Source organism: Palaemon carinicauda, chromosome 13 (genome assembly GCF_036898095.1).
Source record: "Palaemon carinicauda isolate YSFRI2023 chromosome 13, ASM3689809v2, whole genome shotgun sequence".
Classification (NCBI taxonomy): Eukaryota; Metazoa; Arthropoda; class Malacostraca; order Decapoda; family Palaemonidae; genus Palaemon; species Palaemon carinicauda.
In genome coordinates, this window is record NC_090737.1 from 23422545 (window position 1) to 23445216 (window position 22672).

General features: G+C 35.7%; 1 protein-coding gene across 5 annotated transcripts in view; it reads left to right on the forward strand.

Annotated features, from left to right (window-relative positions):
* Positions 1-919: 919 nt before the first annotated feature.
* Positions 920-22672, forward strand: part of kis (kismet) — a 140386-nt gene continuing 118633 nt past the window's right edge. For 2 of the 5 annotated variants that reach the window (XM_068385441.1, XM_068385446.1), the window contains exon 1: positions 1123-1240. The gene's annotated coding sequence lies outside the window, so the exon portion shown is untranslated. Of the gene's footprint in view, positions 1070-1122; positions 1241-1284; positions 1407-16426; positions 16583-22672 lie in introns of those variants that run through there. The other 3 variants (XM_068385444.1, XM_068385445.1, XM_068385443.1) reach the window with 3 other exon arrangements.

Consider the following 22672-nt stretch of genomic DNA (forward strand, 5'->3'; position numbering starts at 1 on the left):
TTCATTATGCAGGGGAAATCGTCCTTACGAAGAAGATAGAACTCATGACACTATGCATTATAGATATATACAAAATGTCTAGATAGATAACGTTCGTTAGTAATTTTAGCATACAGTGCGTATAATGTACATAAGGGGTTATGATCTCATTATTTAGGTGTTATGAAAGCTTACGGCAGCCAAGAATTTGGTAGAATGTTCATCTGTATTAAGCTGAATATTTAGAGCTCTAGTTACATATGAGTCGTCAAATTTATAATTTATTTGCTGTAATATTTAATTTTTCAGTTACAGCGGGAGCCAATGCACTGCTTCCTTTTGATTCTGGTGCATGATGAAAATGACAGCCAGACCGAATGGTGCCAGACGTCACCAGCCATGTTTGTTGTCACTCCAGCAGACGACGCTGTAAAATCGTCTGTTTTTAAGTCAGATATTTATAGCAAATCCTTTAATCAAAGCACTACCTTCATAAAGTATCATAAATTTATTCCCATGAAATTAAAGTTTCCATTTTATTTACCAGATCATGAATCTCAATATATCTCATGTTACAAGCCTATGGCTCTGATTTATCAAATTTCAGTTAACGTAGTTAAAGAATTAATAAGCTTCGTATTAAAAAGCAAGAAATTTAAGTTAAATAAATTTAAATAAGTAATAGAAATTAAATATTTGATAAAAAAAGGTTTATGCAGTAATTGTTATCAGAGAAAAAGTTTTAACTATTATAAGCTTTGATTTGACTGTCCCTAGTTGTTCCTCGATTTTGATTGGGCGCTGTACAGCAAATCGTTCCTAGAAACCGAGTAAACTTCGTTTCGATTGGCGCTACTATTGGGTCCCTCATCCCCCTACCATCGCAAGTCTCAGCCAATCGCCGTCAGCGACACAACCCATCTAGGTCATTCTGATTAAAGCCTTGATGAGAGTTCCAGTATTATTTTCAAGTTTTAAGATTTTTTTTACTTGAATCATTTTAAAATGGAGTGATTTAACATTGTGCCTGTAGTTTGATCTAGATAATCTTTTTATATAATAAAGAAAGCTAAAAACGGAAATATGTTCGGTAAGTAATCAAAATACGGATAGAAACCCCACAATAGAATAGGCGTTTGTGACTTTTTCGAAGAGTTTGTAGTATGGCGTGTGAAAAGTAACATCTATCATAGTAGCGGCATCGACATTGTGGGATAATATTGTGTTTTTAATCTATATAACTGCCACATGGACGCATTAGGTGAGTATTTCGACGACAATATATATCAGTGAATGTGTGAAAGGAAGATGTAGAGCGTCTGAAGCTCCGTTTGTCCCGCAAAACCCTCCTTCCTTGCGCTGATGATAAAGTGAGGGTATTGACCATATCAAATCCAGCCAAGTCTTCAATGGCGAACAAAGTCAAAGTTAGTCCCCACCGTAGAGGAAATTTCTTCCTCGCCCATTTCTAACGTTTGTTGTTGTTAGAAGCGTTAGAAGTGTCGTTGTATAGATAGTGATATATATAGAGGGAAAGGTGATGGTTTCTGGTCGAAATTCTTGGAGCAGCCGGTCGCGTGTCATACAGGCGTAATTGTCAGGTGGATTGAAGAGGAGAATCGCCCTTGTGGTAGGGGAACGTAAGGGCGAAAATGTTCCTCGGAGATGAATTGTGTCTTTTCAGCTGGAATAGTGTTTTTAATACACATTTACCTTATAATATTTGCAGTTTTCATTCCAGAATAACACATGTATTTGTTGGGCTTATAACCAATGTCTATAACTCCTGTAACCTATGGCATTGCCCTGTAACACTGTACTTTTAGATTTATTTATATTTGTTTATAGCCATTCTCTAATTTTTAGACGTGGAATTAACGTTCCACATAACATTTGCAGTTTTTAGTTTTATAACAACACCTAAAATGGGTTTATAACCATCGCCCATAAGTGACCAATCACATTTCCCTGTAACATTTTACTTTAGATTTACTTATATTTGTTTATAGCCATTCCCTATTTTTTAGACCTGAAAACAATTTCAAGTAATTCTGGGCCTTTTAACATATGTTTCATTGTTGTGGAATATTTGGCTACAACTCGTGGCCCAGTAACATTTGCCTTTATAATGAACTAACATTTTATCTAACATTTTATCATAACCCTTACATGATTTGTAATATTTACTTGTAACTTAGCACAATTGTTTATAACTCTCGACCTGTAGCTTTAGTTTATTTTAGCCTTTGTTCACAATTCGACTAATTAGCTCATAAGATTTTATTTCTACGTATTTTTCTAAGATTTGTTTAAAGATGAACAATGTTGATAAATCCTTCTGTAAGTGATTTAGTTTTAGATATGATTGTTGGTGAGAATTTAATGTAAGAATAACCCTGTCCAGGCTTTGTTTTATATTATTTTTCTATTCAAAGTGCTTTCATATATGTATAATTTTCACTAGTCAAGATCTAGGTCAACACAGACTGTAGGCTATTCCAAAACATACATATTTCATATTTAAAATGCCGCCACAACCCATAAAAGACAATTAACAACCATTTTTTTCTTTTATTGATAAATTATTGTGGTTAAATTTTACAATATGTACATATTTACATTTCTATACTAAATATTATTGTACAAAGCTCATATCTTTCAAATGCAAAGTTACAAATATTTGCGTATTCATTTTTTGAAGAATACGTTTTACATTTATTACCATATGATTTCATTAGCATATAGCTATTATAGAAAATTTTACTTTAAATTTTATTTAGTTATAATATTACATGCCTATATTAACTCTTTCATATCTGTTTGGTCATATTTCCTATCCATAGGAAACTAAAAGTTTTGGAATTTGCAACTAATTAGGTCAATGCTGTTATTGGTTCTGTCTTGGAGTCTTGTTGAGTGGATGAATATTAATGTTAAAATGCTCTTAAACTTAAGAGGCAAAATATGGCTTGCTGTGACATGCTACCTCTAAGCTTAGCATGCCATTTATTTCCTTATTTCCTTTCCTCACTTGGCTGTTTTTCCCTGTTGGAGCCCTTGGGCTATTAGCATCCTGTTTTTCCTATCATGGTTGTAGCTTGGCTTATAATAATGATGATGATAATGATAGTTCATTGTACAGTTGAAGAGAACTTAAGAATGAATTAATTGAAATATTTGCCAGTTTTGAGGTTTTGTTTAAATTTGATTTTGTTTAAAACTAAAGACATTTTTCCTTTAATATAAAATAAGCCTATGTGTAAGCAATGGTTGTGCTGTATACTATCGTACAAAATTAGGTAATCTCTTTTAGTTTTATTAAATGCCTTTTCACTGTCGCTGCAATAATAGCATAGCAAGTTTAAATTTAGAATTTTTTTAGTATATATGTTGGCAGTTCAGCTGTGGTAATTTATATCGTAATTTTAAGATTTTTTTTTTTTTTTTTTTTATTAGTCTACAGGACAGTTGAAGCCTAGTTATCCAAGATATTTTTCCGAGCTGTATAACTGGGGGTCTTGTGTTTGGGCCTAGATATTTTTTCGAGCTGTATAACTGGGGGTCTTGTGTTTGGGCCTAGATATTTTTCCGAGCTGTATAACTGGGGGTCTTGTGTTTGGGCCTAGATATTTTTCCGAGCTGTATAACTGGGGGTCTTGTGTTTGGGCCTAGATATTTTTCCGAGCTTTATAACTGGGAGTCTTGTGTTTGGACCTAGATATTTTTCCGAGCTGTATAACTGGGAGTCTTGTGTTTGGGCCTAGATATTTTTCCGAGCTGTATAACTGGGAGTCTTGTGTTTGGGCCTAGATATTTTTCCGAGCTTTATAAACGGATGTCGTGTTTGGGCCAAGATATTTTTCTGTGCTCTATAACCAGGGTTCTTGTGTTTGGTATGGGATTTTTCCGTTTAATAAATTTTTCCATAATATTGATTATAGGCCTTTGCCAAGTTGTATCTGCAGAATTATTTATTTTATTGTATTCTGTATTCATACAATCATTAGATGGTCAGCATGTGTCTTGTAAAATGGTGTATGATTAGGTTTATTCGGAAGACCTTGGTTCATAGTTAAAAAGGAATAATGAATAAATATTGTATGCAAGGCCCCTGTAGTTTTACATCAACTTTATCGATTTCCCAAAAATTGTATATTAATACATTTTTGATGTATTAGGATTTTTTTCAACAGGTGTAAATTGTTTACGAAAATGACAATGTATTCCCTAAAATATACTGTAGTCAGTCCTATGACTTATTATTGTGGCAAACCATTTAATATATACACATTTTACCCACAATGATCAAATAATGATTTAATTATATTTTTATGGTATAACTATTACTTTTGTTTTTGATATAATTATTACAATTACTTTGATTAGTAATCTGCAACCCCTATTAGAAAATTAATTTTTCCAATCTAAGGCTGAATGTATACAGCAAGGAAACCATCCAGGTTTACAAAAGTTATCTAAATAAAAGAAACTTAACAAAGATAAAGAACTTAAGTAAATTTTCGGGTCATTCATGTTAGTGAGGTGCAAATTAAGTAGGACTTAAGAGATTTAATCATCAATTCTATATCAAAATGTTGTAGAAGGCCAACGTAAGAACATTATTCAAAACACATCGACTAAGCCTTAGCTCTTGGATAGATAAATTGTATCTTATCAAATCTGATGTTTTCAGTTTCCAATTGTAGGCTAATGTTTCCAGACAGCACATTAATGATTACTGTTGAACTGTCTTTTGTCTGTAATGCGATAAAAGGACATCCAAGAAGCTTTCTTATGAATTGTGCCGATGAAATACTTCTTTAACGGGAAAATAGGCCCGACTTCCTTACCTTCTTTTGTCTATACAGATTTATGATTTGGAACATTGTACATGCTTCCAATTTTTGCAGGGAATTTCAATATTTGGCAAAGTGCCCTAAACACACATCATAAACTGTGTTGATCAGTACTAGTTACCTGAGGAATTGTAGCATGATTTATATAGATTAATGCTAATTATAATCTATAATACTGGCTGGAATGGCCGTTGGCAAAGGCCTTTTGTAGTAACACATCAACATTTTTCGTCCTTTCCCTCAAAGTTTAACCCTCGGGAATGAAATGTATTAGAAATTGAATGCAGTACACCTGTAACATAGAAATATATATATATATATATATATATATATATATATATATTTATATATATATATATATATATATATATATATATATATATATATATATATATTTACACCAATTGCCTGGGCACAATTATGTCATTGGACCCTTTCATTAACCTATATTGTCATTCTTTATTCAAGCTGGCAAACCTCAAACATAACTGGTCAGTACACATGTTAGCCCCTCTACTCTGATCATATCCCCATTCTACATTTGGCAACCTTTCAACTCCCCTTACTGCTCATGTACATCACTACTATACTACACTTAATTGATGTTAACATTATTCAAATTTTGATCTTTTGCTTTCATGAAATGAAGCTTGTATCTTCACTTAATCCAACTTAACTTTTATTTCTTGGTCCTCAATTATTTCCATTTCTTGTTCCTTAGCTGAAATGTATCTGTAATCTATCTCCCTGCCTGTTTACATTTACTCTTCAATATGTGTACAGTAGCTTACTGTACTTTTTTAAACACCTGCATGCTTTCTTCCATTCTGTCATGTTTGTCTTTTACTTCTCTATCCTTATTCTTGTTAACGTTGGGTTTAAGCATTTTGCATACTGTACTCATATCCAGTCTGCTATATTTTATCTTGTGTAACCCAATAACTTTCTTCATCAGCTATTCTACAATTTGCAGCCCTCAAATAAGTCTCTTCTTCATATTCTTACATGTGCTTTACTTTGTGGCATTATTTATCTCATAATAATTTAAAAAAAAAAATACTTTACCACCTTCAAACCATCCGTATTACATTTCAGTCAATGTTATCATTAGACGTGTTTGGGTTCATGTACAGTACATCACACACTATACAGCCGTATCTAATGTTTCTCAAATTTCTCAGATGATTGTTTCATATAAACAACACTTGTCTTTCTTTACTAGAATAGATTTTTTCTAAAATACCTTTCCCTCCTCTTTTACTAGAATAGATTTTTTCTTGTACCTTTTTCTCTTTCAATCAGCCACCTTTATGTTATCTTTAACTTCTCACTGATATACTTACCATTGGCTATGTTCATTTGATACCTTTCCCATATCCAGACAGCATTTTACACTTCTCAGCCTGTCGATCACACAATTGACACTTTACTCGTAATGTTGCGTATGACCTGTGATGTATCTGCCTTTCCATTCGTAAACCTTTTAATTATTTTTCAATGTCTTTAACATTCAGCTCCTTAGGTAAAGTAAAGGCAGTAGAGGAAGCGCTAAAGAGGGAAGTGAAAATTGAGCAATGCACTAGCTGTTCAAAGTATGGGGAAAAGAACCTTTTCTAATATTTTTAGCTTATATTTTCTTCTTAGGGGGAGCACATTGGTACTGAAGTGTACAGTATGCTAAATACTTTGTCAATGTATGTTAGGAAATGTTATCTAGAGAAAACAAGTATGCAGGGTGTTTTTCGTAATGTTTAATATTTTTTCTCTTCTTGAAACTGTATTTTCTTTTGGTAATATCTTTGGCTACTTATACTGTACAGTATTAATCATGAGGTTGGCAATGGTAAATATAGGAGTGTAGACAGATAAAAAGGAAACAGATTGTCAGCTATGCAAATAGAAAAATGAGGAAGAGAGTGGTAAGAGATGATGGGAACACCAGAGGGAGATAAGCTACAGAATTGTTGAAGCAAGAAGAAAAGACGGGCAGGATATAGGAGCGGTAGGAAATATTAAAGATGAAAATGGAGATATCTTTATATTGGAAGAGGAGGTTAAAAGATGGAAAGTTTCCCATGACTATTAAACATTGAGAATGAGTGTTAAGAAGTGGAAAATGTCCCTTCAGTAGAAGGACCAGTAGTAAACATCAAAGTTGAGAATGCCATAAAGAAAGGAAAAGTAAGTAAATGTACAGGAAAGTTAGAAGTAACAGTAGAAATGATTAACGCATTGGAAAATCTAGGCAAGAGTTGATGCAAGCACAATTGGAAAAGATCAGGGATGTAGAGGAAAGGCCAGGGGACGGGAAAGATGTATGGATTATCAAGTTATTTAAACAAAAAGGAGACAGGTGTTAGTTAAACATTGCTAACTATAAGTGAAAAAGAGCTTTCGGAGACTGTATTCATGATACTAGCGTTAATAGTACGAAGGAAGGTTAAGAGTGATAGATATACAGCAATATTTTGGGTTAATGATAGGAAAGACCCCAGTGCATGGTAGTTTTGCTGATGTAAGGTATTTAGCATGGAAAGGAGCCCTAAAAGAATTTTATATTCAATTCAACATAGGGAGGGAAGGACTGAACGTAAAAATTGGAAGACAGCTCATCGTTATTACTAGAGAAGACATGAAGATTAAACATTCAAGATGAAGATGGAACAGTGCTAAAATAAAACAATGAGTTTGACTTGGGATCACTAATAATAGAGGAGTGAGATAGTTTGTGAAAGAAACATGCAATGGAGAGAGGTATAACTGAAGTTGTTTTAGACAAGAAAATGCCTTAAATTTCAAAATACGAAGACCCGTAAGACAGTTATCAAAGCCGTGCTATTATATAGGGCAGAAAGTGGGACACTTAGAGGGAAGAGGAGAGACTTGGAAAGTACTTTGATGAGGATCAAGAGATGGATTGCTGGTAATCACTTCTGGAAAGGAGGGAGATTCAAGATATAAGAAGAATTTGGTGTACATTATATTTAAAGTAATAGGCTAGGAAAGCTTGTCGGAACTACAATGGCCATGTAAATAAGAAGACTAGGTTGAAACAATCAAGAGCGGTAAGAAAATGCCAGTTAGGGGGAGGAGTGTGGATGGGGGTGAGGTGGTGTGGGATTTGCAGAAGATTATGCAAGGATTAAAAATAGATTGAAATAGTTGACACAAGTGGCCAACACTGCTATATAGTGTGATTAATAAGGTCGAAAGGAGGTGGAAATTAAAAGGCTCGGTTACCCGGTAGACAATTATATGTACATAGTCTTTTACCATGCCTCCCTTCCTTTCTTCAACCGTTTTTGTAACTTTTCCTTCATATTGTAACTGCAGGGGTTCCCCCCCCCATTGCACATAGTTTTTAAGTGGCCTTCTGACCCAAATTCATAATTCCAATACAACTTTGGAAAATTATGATTGGTCTTGCATCTCATTGTTTGATTGCTTGAATTTATCTTTATCGCTTATTTAATTATTATTATATACTTACTGCAACTTTAGCCAGAGGTTACAGACTCTATGTCTATGTCTGACGGTTTATCAAGTATCCCTGCTTTCGCTATTAAGCGTTCAGACGGGATTTCCAAATCACTTATGTTATAGTTAAAAATTTAAAAATCTATGTAATATAAAGAGGGTTAATTGCATTTGTCTCAGTGTTATAGCTGTGATGGCCCGGATAAAAAATGATTCAAAAGTCAAGTAAAGTGTCATAGAAATACCCAGGCTTTTTTGTAATGTATTATTAATCTTGCTCCTCTGTACCCTTGTACAGATGAATCTAAAGTGGCTATATATTAAAGCTAGAGTAAATTCTATAGCATGTGCAATGACATTTCTAGCTATCAGAATTGGACATCCAAAATATCTAAGAGAAGTGCTACAAAATGTGTTGACATGAGAATGATTATGAAGGGTTTCAATATGTTATAGCCAAAATGCACCTTGACTGTACTGTAGGTTCCAGAGCTTAAAGATATGCAATCCCATGATTGTACAGTATAACAAACTTCCATTAGACAACCAAAGTACTGATGATAAAAAGGTTTTCAAGGAGTTGCAGATTTTCTTTTTCATGAAAACCTATGATACCATGGAGTAGACAATTGATGGGATTACACCATAGGATACCGTACTCTAAATATTTGGGAATATATACAACAAACATTCTTGTAGGTCCTACATGGTACAATACTCTAAATAATTGAGAATGTATACAACAAATATTCTTGAAGATCCTACAGGATACAATACTCTAAATATTTAATAATGTATACAACAAATACTCTTGTAGGTCCTACAGGGTGCACGGCTTTTCTATGTGAGACAGGACCAGGAAAACAGCCCTAGATATCAATCATAATGAGGCTTCTGTGAATCTGAATGTTACTCGGTTCTGTATTCTTTATTTTTTCCTTAGTGGACAATGTGTTGAAGACGAAATTCGTCGTGGTGATCTTGTTGTGGACTAGTTGTCTTCATGGTTGGATAATTCAGTTATGTTACATAGTGAAGAAAAGATCTATAAGGAGTATCTCATAACTTCCTTAGTGAAATTAGATAGCTCCATCTGTTAACTTAATGTTAATTGCAGGGTGTCACTTCATTCATGTAATTTGTCAGCTTTAGGTCACAGTCTTCATAACTTTAGGAAGCTTCCAGGGCAGTGCTTATTCTTCTGAAAGTTTTTGTAAAAAATAAAGATGGCAAATTTCCGGAATAGTCTACAATTTTAGATTATAACACCACCCATGATCTAATCCAAATAATACCAACATGAAGATTGGTATCATTAACACAAACAATTATAGAAGAGGTGACTAATTTTACATTGACACCCAGCAAGGGAAAGTTGAATGAACGTCAGATGGACAGTGCTAGTACAGTAGTTGTAAGAGATAAGAATTATAGTGTTTGTATGAACACCGGAAGATTTGCATTACTAAGTTGATGACTTTGATGTATTACCTTTGGTTCATTAATTGAAAGCTTATGAATGCACCCCAAATGTTGTTAATTGGGTAAGGCTGTGGCTAAACTTGAACATTGTAAATAAATAGAAGAAACTATGAGTATGAGGATGGAGTCTAATACTTCATTAGAAAATCAATAAGACAATGGAATTCGGTCATTTAAAGGAATAAGTAAGAGTGAGTAGAGTAGACTGAAATAAGGGAGAATTGGTAAAGGAATAATTGATAATAAGGGAGTTTGTCTTGTTTTTGAGACAAGCTTGTTAGGTAGGAGAGAGTACTTCAGTTTTACTATGGCATGGTTGACTATTAGCAGAATATTTACTGATGGATACTATATAGTAATAACATGTATGTAACTATTTGTTATAAAGTATAAAGCACAGTCTACTACACCTATTTGGGTTGGTCTACAAAGTAAACTTGCTTATGCAAATGATTCTACTTTTATTTGCACTAATCCCAGATCTTTGTTGGTAGACCTTTGCTGATTAATTCTTTGGACAAATATATCCAAAATTAGATTGTGGTGTAATTTATGGGTAAATCAGCTGAATCCTACCAGATCTCAAAAGCGTTATGATGAATAGTATATTTCGTCTGTGTAAGCATTACTTAATAGTCTGTGCAGAAACTTTTCATCACCTAGCTTCCCTTACCTTTTAGCCTTCCCTCTTTCTTTATTCCATCTTGCTGTCCAACCTTCTAACTATACCTTCATATTGCAACTGCAGGGTTTCTCTCCCTATGGTATGGGGACACAATCACATTCCAGGCCATAGTGCTGAGGCTTTTGGTCCAAAATTCTGGTAATCTTGATTGCAAAATCATTAATGTTTTATGCATCTGGTCCATCTATTCTGAAATTGTTGACCATAATGTTGCATGTCAAGTCTTTAGAATTTTTTTGATCCATGTACCTGGAGGAAATGTTGTCTTTTATATTGTTATTACTTGTTAAGCTACAGCCCTAGTTGGAAAAGCAGGATGCTGTAAGCTCAGGGGCTCCAACAGGGAAAGTAGCCCAGTGAGTAAAGGTAACAAGGAAAAATATAATATTTTAAGAACAGTAACAACATTAAAATCAATATTTCCTATATAAACCATAAAAACTAACAAACAAGAGGAAGAGAAGTAAGATAGATTAGTGTGCCCGAGTGTACCCTCAAGCAAGAGAACTCAAATCCAAGATGTGGAAGACCATGGTACAGATGCTATGGCAAAATCTAGGACAAAAGAACAATTTGCAGTAAATTCACTTGAAATTTTTTTTTTTTTAGATATTTAGGAGTTGATAAAAAATGGCTAAATTTGTAACGTTTGCCTAACTGGTCTTACACTTATACTTCTTGTGTATCAAACTTCTCATACTAAATATTAAATTCGGAGATCGATTTACTGGAGTGTATTAGGTTCACTTTATTTATGTTATTAAATGACTTGCATTCAGTTCCTTAATGGTGTAGGTTAGAATTTTTTTTTTTTTATCATTTAAAAGAATTTCCTCACGAGAGATTACAGTAATTGAAGGGCATTATGCTGAAAAGAGCTAGAGAATTTTTTGTGATTAGGTTCCAACAGATACTATACCAAAATAACTTTTTGTTATGTTTTAGATTTAATCTAATGTTACTAACCTTGATATATTTTACTTGTTGATTACTTCTCTCGTAGTTTGTTAATTTCCTTTCCTCTCTGGCCTTTTTCTCTGTTGGAGTCCTTGGACTTATGGCATCTTGCTTTTCCATTAGCAAGTTATGATAGATACTCATAGGTTATTGGATGTCATATTTGATCCGGAAGGTACCTTCATGAATTAACTTTAGAATGATAGTGAAATCCCACAACATTACCTTCCTTATTGTTTCATCTATTTTTTCTCTAACACACTTCTGTATGGAAGTCACTTCCATGTGATAGCAAATGCTACATATAGCTTTGCCTTGTCAAATGTGGCTTTTACAGTTATCACTAAATTTAATATTTATTAATATCATATATGGTTTTAGTTTACATTCTCCTGATTTAAAGATGAATGGGAAATTTGATATGAACGTGTTAGTCCTGAAAGCATTACACAATAATGCAAGTTGAAGTATGGCATGTCATTGTCAGCCATGAACAATTTGAATCCATTTACTGGTATTAAGGTGTTACAAGATTGAAGCCACATAATATTTTGTTAGCCATTGGTCTGCTACGGGGGTATTTTTACCTAGATTATGACGGTGGAAACTCAGAACTATATTTATTTTTTTTTTCTTTTTTGTGTGTGTGTACAGAGTGAAGGTTTGTAGCCAAAAAGTAAATATACCAGGAAATGGTTAAAATACAGCTAATCACTCTATATGGTACTAGCATTTAGAAGACGGGTTGGGTTGTTGTTCTTTGGAGGACCATTGTTTCTTGGGGTCACATTGACAGATAGGAAATGAGCAGGTAGGCCTAGTGCAGTAAAATACATACAATGTAAGAAATTACATTATTTAAATTTCCTAAGACTATATATATATATATATATATATATATATATATATATATATATATATATATATATATATATGATAAAATGTATAATATATATATATTTCATAATTTGTTGTAAAGTGCAACATAATTATTTCATCTTAATTCTAGTTATTGCCAGAAAATGTTTTCATCATTATTTTTATGATACTTGGAATACCCTTCTGCTGTGATTATTATTATCATCATTATCATTGTTATTATTTTATTGCTATTTTCCCTGTTTGGGGCCCCTGGGCTTATAGCATACTGCTTTTCCAAGTAGGGTTGTAGCTTAGTAAGAAATGATAATAATGATATTGCTTCCTAAGCTACAACCCCAGTTGGAAAAACAACGCTATAAGCCCAAGGCTCCAACAGAAAATTTGTTTATTTTTCGATACAGTAATTGCAGTTTACAATTTGCTACAAATTCTATTGTATGGTCAATACTTTAGCTAATTTGTGTAAATTAATGAAAGATTTTCTCTCTCTCTCTCTCTCTCTCTCTCTCTCTCTCTCTCTCTCTCAGTAGTGCCATAATGCAAGATGGTCTGGATATCATTAGAAAAGGAGAAACTAGTGTAAATTATTGTAATATTGTATGTTTATATTTTTCTGTGTTTATTTTGTGATATCTTGTTTCCTTTGAATATCTGCTTTATCTTTAATTTCAAACTTATGATTTTTTTTCATCGAATTTTCACTATTTCTGGCTCTTATTTCTTAGATATATTATTTCTCTGCTTTTAATAATAATGAGAGTAATAATAGATACAATATACAGTTATGAAATTAATGACATTACAGTAATGTGGTTCTAGCTATCACAGCAGACATTTGAATACATGTACTAGGGAGAAGTGAATTCAAGCTAAGGCAGATAATTTATAGTTTGTTACTTCTGCTTTTTCCCTTAACATATTGGCGTTATAAAAAGAAACTTTCTTAGCAAGGTTAGGTAACGTTTTTGGTTATGCTTTTTGTTACTTTTTCACAACGAATATTCCTCTTCCTTTTTACTTAGAAAAAACAAGTGTAATAAATGTATTCTCTTGCTCTAGTGTACACTCGAGCACACTATTCTATCTTATTTCTCTATCGCTTGTTTAGTTATAATTTATATTGATGATATTTATTTTATTGTTACTCTTCTTAAGATGTTATTTTCCTTTTTTCCTTTCCTCACTGGGCTATTTTCCCTGTTGGAGCCCCTGGGCTTTTAGATAACATCCTGCTTTTCTAACAAGGGTTGTAGCTTAGCAAGTAGTAATAATAATAATGGAAGTGAAGCTGTACATTTTTACCCTTGGTGTTTGTGAACGCAGAAATCATATGTATGTTATGTTTGTTTGTCTCTTGTTTTGAACCAAGAACATTTAGAATTTAGCAGTATGGAACACATACATATATTATATTTCAGTGATTTCTTTTGTATTTGCATGAATACTTGCTATAAGCATGAATCCAACTATACTCGTAGGTTTTTTTTTTTTTTTTTTTTTGAGTTATCAGATATTGATTGCAGCTTTTGCACGTTTAGTATGTTTAAGCATACAGCAAATTATATACACACACACACACACATATATATATATATGATAAATTTTGCACATTTTTACGTGTTTTTCATATTCGAATAAGCCATATATATTTTTGATACATTAATGTCTGGATTCTCTTAACGACCTCGGGATCAGAGCCCCAGGCGAAATCACACAAAGACAAGAGCTTGGCTCCGGCCGGGAATCGAACCCTGGTCGGCAAGCCTGTATAGACAGTGACTAAGCCACTTGGAAGAAGTGGCTTAGTCACTGTCTATACAGGCTTGCCGACCAGGGTTCGATTCCCGGCCGGAGCCAAGCTCTTGTCTTTGTGTGATTTCGCCTGGGGCTCTGATCCCGAGGTCGTTAAGAGAATCCAGACATTAATGTATCAAAAATATATATGGCTTATTCGAATATATATATATATATATATATATATATATATATATATATATATATATATATATATATATATATATATATATATATATATATATATATATATATATATATATATATAGAGAGAGAGAGAGAGAGAGAGAGAGAGAGAGAGAGAGAGAGAGAGAGAGAGAGAGAGAGAGAGAGAGAGAGAGAGAGAGAGAGAGAGAGAGAGAGAGAGAGGAATAATATAATTTTAGCTGCTAAGTATTTTCTGTTAGTCCTAGATATGACTGCTCGGCAAGTCTGTCTGTTTATGCCTCAGAGGAGACATTTGTGTCCCGACTTCTCCAGAACGAACGGAAGATGGTTTTCGAGACTTCTGGTACGTTGTTTGAGAGGGAGTATTGGGCTGGTGGGATGGGGTGAGACGGGCGGGCAAGTAATGCTAAGGGCATAGCCCAAGTGTGTGTGCGTGCGTGTGTGTGTGTAGAGCTTGACGCTGTTGTTGTTGTTGTTGTTGATGGGTGGAGGATCTATGGTGAGCCCGTTGGTGTTTTTTTTTTTTTTTTTTTCTTCACCAGACTGGGTGGCTATGGGTAACGGAAACAGGCGTATGCAGTTCAGCTGTACTGATTTTCTTAACGAAAAGGGGGAGGGGGTGGGTTGCTGTAAGAAATAGTATTTTGTTATAGTAAATTGTAAAAGTTTTATAACCGAATAGTTTTTGTACTCAAGAAAAGGCCAGTCTTCACTCGTGGTGGACTGGTGGGGGTTACAGGAAGAAGCGAAGAGGAATCACTTTATATATATATATATATATATATATATATATATATATATATATATATATATATATATATATATATATATATATCTTAGTTTTTCTTTTCAGTACAGTTTTGCTGATGTAGCCACACGCGCATAAAATGAAGGGGACGCTCGTAGGGGTAAAATAAACTCAATTGAGAGACGCATTGATTATTTTCTTGTCGGATAAAAGCTATTGATACTTCGGGTGTCTTGCCAATCCAAGATAGTTTGTTGCCAAATTTAATTATATGGATATTACCGTTAGGTTTCGACCAAATATCAGGCAGCATTAATTCTGGTTAATATTAGCTAACAAAACGTATGTTAAGTTAATTAATTTGAAATTTCTTGAGAAAAGCTAATATTTATGAAGGGAAATTTTGGGGAAATTATCATGTCAACCATCCACGCCTAGGATACATCGGGCGACTCGTATTGTTTTCCTTCACACTGGATCCTCCTTCGCAAGCACAGAAACCGTTGGGAGATTTCCGGAAGTGACCTTGGGAGCTCCCACGGAATCGGTTATAGACTCAGGTCTACGCCGATTTTCCCCTCTTGTGTCGATGGCGTTTTCTCTGACTATTGTATCTATCTACTGTCTTGTTACGAAAATGACGCATTTTCGGGTAGTTATATGGCGAGCTAGGAGCGGGTGTCGAGCATGGCTGGCGGCAGTGGTCTTCAAATTAGAGAAATAATAGCATCTAGATATTATGCGGCTGTTCAACGACCCAGGCAGGCAGGCAGGCCTTCTGGGGAGTGGGGAATTGGGGAACGGGGGACTCTTTATGGGGGATGGGATCACATAGGTAGGAGGGGGTTGGATGGTGATGGTGGTAGTAAGGTATCGACTAGGGTTATTTTTACCGAGGCTAGCTGTGTTTTATGGCGTTCAATTCGTAGGTTTTGGGGCCAATTTCTTCTAGGTTTCTAACCGTGCCATCATCGTGAGATTTGGTTTGGTTTCAACTAGAAGTAGTATATGAAATTCGGCATATTATTAGTATGGTTTGACAGTGGCAAGAAGGTCAGATGTGCTTCTGCTGCTCCTGCCACCCCGCCGCCGCTGCTGCTGCTGCTGCAGGGAAAAATCCGGGTGTATAAAGAGTAACGGTAGAGATGGCAACACCGCCTTTCTGGTTCCCCTCCTCCCCACATTTGCCATCCTCCCGGCGTGCTCTTCCCCCCACTCTTTCTCTTCTCCCCGTCTCCCCCTTCTCATTCCTCCTTGCTGTCCCCCTTCCTCTTGCGCGCTCTCTCTCCCACTTCGCGCCTCCCGTGGGTTCCTACGTAGGGGTCCTGATCCCTCTCCCCCCCGGTCTCTCTTGCCTCTTTTCTCTCTAGCGCTCTCAAAGCCCCGTATTCCTCCTAATATCTCAGATGGGCCACGCCGCTCAAACCTCTGTTGGGTAGTGTAGTGTTGGTAGTGGTGGTAGTTGTGTTTGTCGTATTGTGATGGTGTAGTTTATATCGTTAGTGTGGTGTGTCATGATGGCAACAGAACCTTCTTCACGACTAGCACTGATCGGTGAGTGTGGCACAACCCCCCTTCAACCCCTAAACCTCCTACTACTCCTCTTCTTCATCATCTCTTCTCATCCCCTTCTAGTACAACTTCCATCTTTACAACAGGAGAGCCAGATAGCGAGACTCGACCGTGTTGTTGCTTTAGTTTCTCGATAGCCGCTTTATTTTTCTTTTTGGTATATATCTCAGAATCTGTTGGGAGGCGGTGTTGGTTGTGAATGAGACCGGTATAGCTGGGTTGTGATGGTGGTGGTGGTGGAGGAGTAGGGTTTTGTGGGTTACGGCTCTTTGGCCGCCGCCTCCACCACCAGCAGAAGCAGCAGCACCACCACCACCAGAGCAGTCAGGCCTTCCTGCCTTTCCCTCCCTCCTCCCCCCTACCCCCTACTGGCTATATAGTATTCCCTCCCCAGCACTTCCCTGAACCCGACACTCACCTCACAACCCTCACCTACAGTTTCTCCCATTTGTGGGTCTCTCTCTCTCTCTCTCTCTCTCTCTCTCTCTCTCTCTCTCTCTCTCTCTCTCTCTCTCTCTCTCTCTCTCCAGAGGAGGAGGATACCTCCCTCGCTAGGCTACTTATCTTGGGGACTCTCTCTCTCTCTCTCTCTCTCTCTCTCTCTCTCTCTCTCTCTCTCTCTCTCTCTCTCTCTCTCAAATGAAGTTTCTTCGAGGGAAGTATTATCAGATGAGCCTCTTATGGTTGTAGAAATATAAAATTAGAAAAAAATCTTTTAGAATATCCTCTCTCTCTCTCTCTCTCTCTCTCTCTCTCTCTCTCTCTCTCTCTCTCTCTCTCTCTCTCTCTCTCATGAAATTGCTTCGAGGGAAGTATTATCAGATGTAGCCTCGTATGGTTATAGAAATGACTAAAATAAGAAAATATCCTTTAGAAGATCTCTCTCTCTCTCTCTCTCTCTCTCTCTCTCTCTCTCTCTCTCTCTCTCTCTCTCTCTCTCTCTCGTTATCATACTTTCTGTTGTGTACGTAATCGTTACATTATTTTTTCGATTTTTTTAATATCAGATTTAATACAGAAAGGCATTTGCTTGTGTAACCTTTCATATTGTTCTCATTGCTGTTGTGGTGTCTTAGAATTTGCATATGTCAGTAAATCGAATGTACAGTTTATCTGATCAACCATGCTTACGTTACTTATTTCAAGGGTAAATTGGTCTCCCAAGTTATCTCAGTTTATTTACTAGCTTTGTTTATTTCCCTTTGTCTCATGGTTGTTTAATCTACTTGTTTTGGTTTCTCTCTCTCTCTCTCTCTCTCTCCTCTCTCTCTCTCTCTCTCTCTCTTCTCTCTCTCCTCTCTCTCTCTCTCTCTCTCTCTCTCGTAGTTTTTCTTATCCCTTTGTCTCAAAAAAAGGTGCTATAAAATTTGATGATACGCAAAACGTTATATCTTAATAATCGAACAATGTATAGGTAGTGAGAATGTTATTAGATGAGAATTTTTATCAAAATACCAAATTTGATGCCGACCATGTCGATTGTAACACCAGTTTCCCCCACCCACTTGCCTTTACTCCATACTAGAGGAAGACAAATAATCATCATATTTTATATCATTTCCAAGAATGTGATTGATAATTTGAAGTGTATAAGGTATATTTTAGATGCATTAAAATTAATGTTAATCACTAGAGTGGAGCCATATTCTTTTGTGAAGCTAGGGAGGACACTGTTGTAGATCATTGTAGAAAATAGTACTTTTTTAGTATAGCTGACGCTCTTCACCTTTGCAATCAATCGTGGTGTTAGATTGTCCATGGTTCCTATTTAGTAGTCACAGTCGTTATATTTTGGCTGACTTTATAGAGCACAAGACACCCTCACCCTTACTTTCTCAATCATTGTACGAATGAAGTTATTAAACCCACTTAAATAGATTTTAGAAGCATTTTCCCATATAGTTAGTATATGTTTTTTCTTGAATAGTTCAAGGAACAGAACTTCGTTTTCGCGAATCAATTTTGAAATGAAGTCTTATGAACATTTTTATCATTGTAGACTTAAAACTTCCTTGCTTCCTTTTTGATCTTTGGTCAAACGTTCTTCGTCCTCGGACTAGTGTAAGAAAAACCGAGTTATCATCTGTTGTTGTTTTTTTCTTTGATTTAATGAAGTTTCCATTATTCCTTTGTTGTAAGAACAAAGGAACCAGGATTTCATGGTTAAAATGAAGTTTACTTATCCTTTCATTGGGCCAACATTTCTCGCATCATTAATGAAATGATATTTCCATGGTTCGAGTTCAGGAAGTTTTGAAACGATTTTGTTGACATAATTCATATATTGAAATGTTCCTGACATGTCATTATAAGAACAAAGAATTCATGTCAGTTCTGCCATAGTTGAAATGTTCCATCCCATTTTTATATTGATAGGAACCAAGCCTCCTCTACCATTCTGTTGAAGTTTGCATGACCTCTCTTGTATTTTTAGAAACAAACCATGCTTGCTATATCATTCATTGCCGTAGATTTTGAATATTATATGGGGGTGGAGGTGCCAGGCCTCCTCCTGCTCTAAGAATTCAGTGCATTGTGTGTGTATGACGATGGTAACTCCATGCATTCCTAAGTGTTTGGTTAGAACTTCACACAAGTTTCGAGTGTTGAGATACTGTAGATTTTACCCTTTTATCACGAGAGAGGGACCTTGAAAATTTTCGTTAGTGATTTGAGCTTCTCTAGCAGTCTTCTGTTAGTGATTGGAGATTCTGTAGCCTTTTTTAGCGAGTGATTGGAGATTCTGTACCCTTTTTTAGCGAGTGATTGGAGATTCTGTAGCCTTTTTAGCGAGGGATTGGAGATTCTGTAGCCTTTTTTAGCGAGTGATTGGAGATTCTGTACCCTTTTTTAGCGAGTGATTGGAGATTCTGTACCCTTTTCTAGCGAGTGATTGGAGATTCTGTACCCTTTTCTAGCGAGTGATTGCAGATTCTGTACCCTTTTTAGCGAATAATTGGAGATTCTGTACCCTTTTCTAGCGAGTGATTGGAGAATCTGTACCCTTTTTTAGCGAGTGATTGGAGATTTTGTACCCTTTTATAGCGAGTGATTGGAGATTCCGTACCCTTTTCTAGCGAGTGATTGGAGATTCTGTACCCTTTTCCAGTGAGTGATTGGAGATTCTGTACCCTTTTTCCAGCGAGTGATTGGAGATTCTGTACCCTTTTTCCAGCGAGTGATTGGAGATTCTGTACCCTTTTCCAGCGAGTGATTGGAGATTCTGTACCCTTTTCTAGCGAGTGATCGGAAATTTTGTAGACTTATCCAGAGAGGGATTGGAGCTTCTTTAGATTGTCCTTGTAAGTTGTTGGATCTTCAGCCATTTTCTGAGTGATTGGAGCTTGTTTAGCCTTTTTTCTGTAAGCGATTGGAGCTTGTTTAGCCTTTTTTGTGATTGGAGCTTGTTTAGCCTTTTTATCTGTGAGTGATTGGAGATTGTTTAGCGTTTTCTGTTAGTGATTGGAGCTAGTTAAGCCTTTTTGTGAGTGATTGGGGCTAGTTAAGCCTTTTTCTATGATTAATTGAAGCTGGTCTAGCCTTTTTCTGAGTGATTGAAGCTTGCTTAGCATTTTCTTGAGTGATTGGAGCTTGCTTAGCATTTTTCTGTGAGTGATAGCCTTTTTAGCCATTTTGTACGAGTGATATGAGCTTTTTTTAGCCTTTTTCTGTGAGTGAGAGGAGCTTTATTAGCCTTTTTCTGTCTGATTGGAGCTTGTTTAGACTTTTCTGTGAGTGTTTGGAGCTAGTTAAGCCTTTTTGTGAGTGATATGAGTTTTCTTAGCCTTTTTGTGAGTGATATGAACTTTTTTAGCCTTTTTCTGTGAGTGTGTGGAGTTTTTTTTAGCCTTTTTCTGTGTGATTGGAGCTTGTTTAGTCTTTTCTGAGTGATTGGAGCTTTTTTAGCCATTTTCTATGAGTGAGAGGAGCTTGTTTAGCCCTTTTCTGTGTGATTGGAGCTTGCTTAGCCTTTTTCTGAGGGATAGGAGCTTGTTTAGCTTGTTTCTGTGAGTGATTGGAGCTTGTTTAGCCTTATTCTTTGAGTGATTGGAGCTAGTTTAGTCTTATTCTTTAAGTGATTGGAGCTAGTTTAGCCTTATTCTTTGAGTGATTGGAGCTAGTTTAGTCTTATTCTTTAAGTGATTGGAGCTAGTTTAGCCTTATTCTTTGAGTGATTGGAGCTAGTTTAGCCTTATTCTTTGAGTGATTGGAGCTAGTCTAGTCTTATTCTTTAAGTGATTGGAGCTAGTTTAGCCTTCTTCTTTGAGTTATTGGAGCTTGTTTAGCCTTATTCTTTGAGAGATTGGAGCTAGTTTAGTCTTATTCTTTAAGTGATCGGAGCTAGTTTAGCCTTATTCTTTGAGTGATCGGAGCTAGTTTAGTCTTATTCTTTAAGTGATTGGAGCTAGTTTAGCCTTATTCTTTGTGTGATTGGAGCTAGTTTAGTCTTATTCTTTGAGAGATTGGAGCTAGTTTAGCCTTATTCTTTGTGTGATTGGAGCTAGTTTAGTCTTATTCTTTGAGATATTGGAGCTTGTTTAGTCTTATTCTTTAAGTGATTGGAGCTAGTTTAGCCTTATTCTTTGAGTGATTGGAGCTAGTTTAGTCTTATTCTTTAAGTGATTGGAGCTAGTTTAGCCTTATTCTTTGAGTGATTGGAGCTAGTTTAGCCTTATTCTTTAAGTGATTGGAGCTAGTTTTGTCTTATTCTTTGAGTGATTGGAGCTAGTTTAGTCTTATTCTTTAAGTGATTGGAGCTAGTTTAGCCTTATTCTTTGAGTTATTGGAGCTAGTTTAGCCTTATTCTTTGAGTGATTGGAGCTAGTTTAGTCTTATTCTTTAAGTGATTGGAGCTAGTTTAGCCTTATTCTTTGAGTTATCGGAGCTTGTTTAGCCTTATTCTTTGAGAGATTGGAGCTAGTTTAGTCTTATTCTTTAAGTGATTGGAGCTAGTTTAGCCTTATTCTTTGAGTTATCGGAGCTTGTTTAGCCTTATTCTTTGAGAGATCGGAGCTAGTTTAGCCTTATTCTTTGAGTTATTGGAGCTTGTTTAGCCTTATTCTTTGAGTTATTGGAGCTTGTTTAGCCTTATTCTTTGAGTTATTGGAGCTTGTTTAGCCTTATTCTTTGAGAGATTGGAGCTAGTTTAGTCTTATTCTTTAAGTGATTGGAGCTAGTTTAGCCTTATTCTTTAAGTGATTGGAGCTAGTTTAGCCTTATTCTTTGAGTGATTGGAGCCAGTTTAGTGTTATTCTTTAAGTGATTGGAGCTAGTTTAGCCTTATTCTTTGAGTGATTGGAGCTAGTTTAGTCTTATTCTTTAAGTGATTGGAGCTAGTTTAGCCTTATTCTTTGAGTTATTGGAGCTTGTGTAGCCTTTTTCTGTAAGTAATTGGAGCTTGTTTAGCCCTTTTCTGTGAGTGATTGGAGCTTGCTTAGCTTTTTTGTGAGTGATTGGAGCTTGCTTAGCTTTTTTGTGAGTGATTGGAGCTTGCTTAGCTTTTTTGTGAGTGATTGGAGCTTGCTTAGCTTTTTTGTGAGTGATTGGAGCTTGCTTAGCCTTTTTGTGTGAGTGATTGGGGCTTGTTAACCTTTTATGTGTTTGGTGCCTGTTAGGCTTTTTTTGTGAATGATTGAAGCCTGTTCAGCCTTTTTCTGTGATTATTGAAGCTTGTCTAGCCTTTTTCTCTGTAAGGGATTAGTGTTTTGTGAGTGATAGGAGCTGATTAGCCACCTTTTTTGTAAGTGATTGGAGCTTGTCTAGGCTTTTTTCTGTAGGTTAATGGAGCATGTATAGCTCTTTATATGTAAGTGATTGAAGTTTTAGTCTTTGCTTTAGTTGATTGGAGAGTGTTTGGCCCTTTTTCTGTGAGATTGGAGCTTTAGCTTATTTTCTGAAGTGATTTGGGTGTATAACCTTATTTCTTTGAGATAGGAGCTTGTTTAGCCTTTTTTTCTGTAAGTGATTTGGGTGTATAGCCTTATTTATGTAAGTGATTGTATCTTGTTTAGCCTTTTTCTGAGTGATTGAAGCTTGTTCAGCCTTTTTTTTCTGTGAGTGATTGCAGCTTGA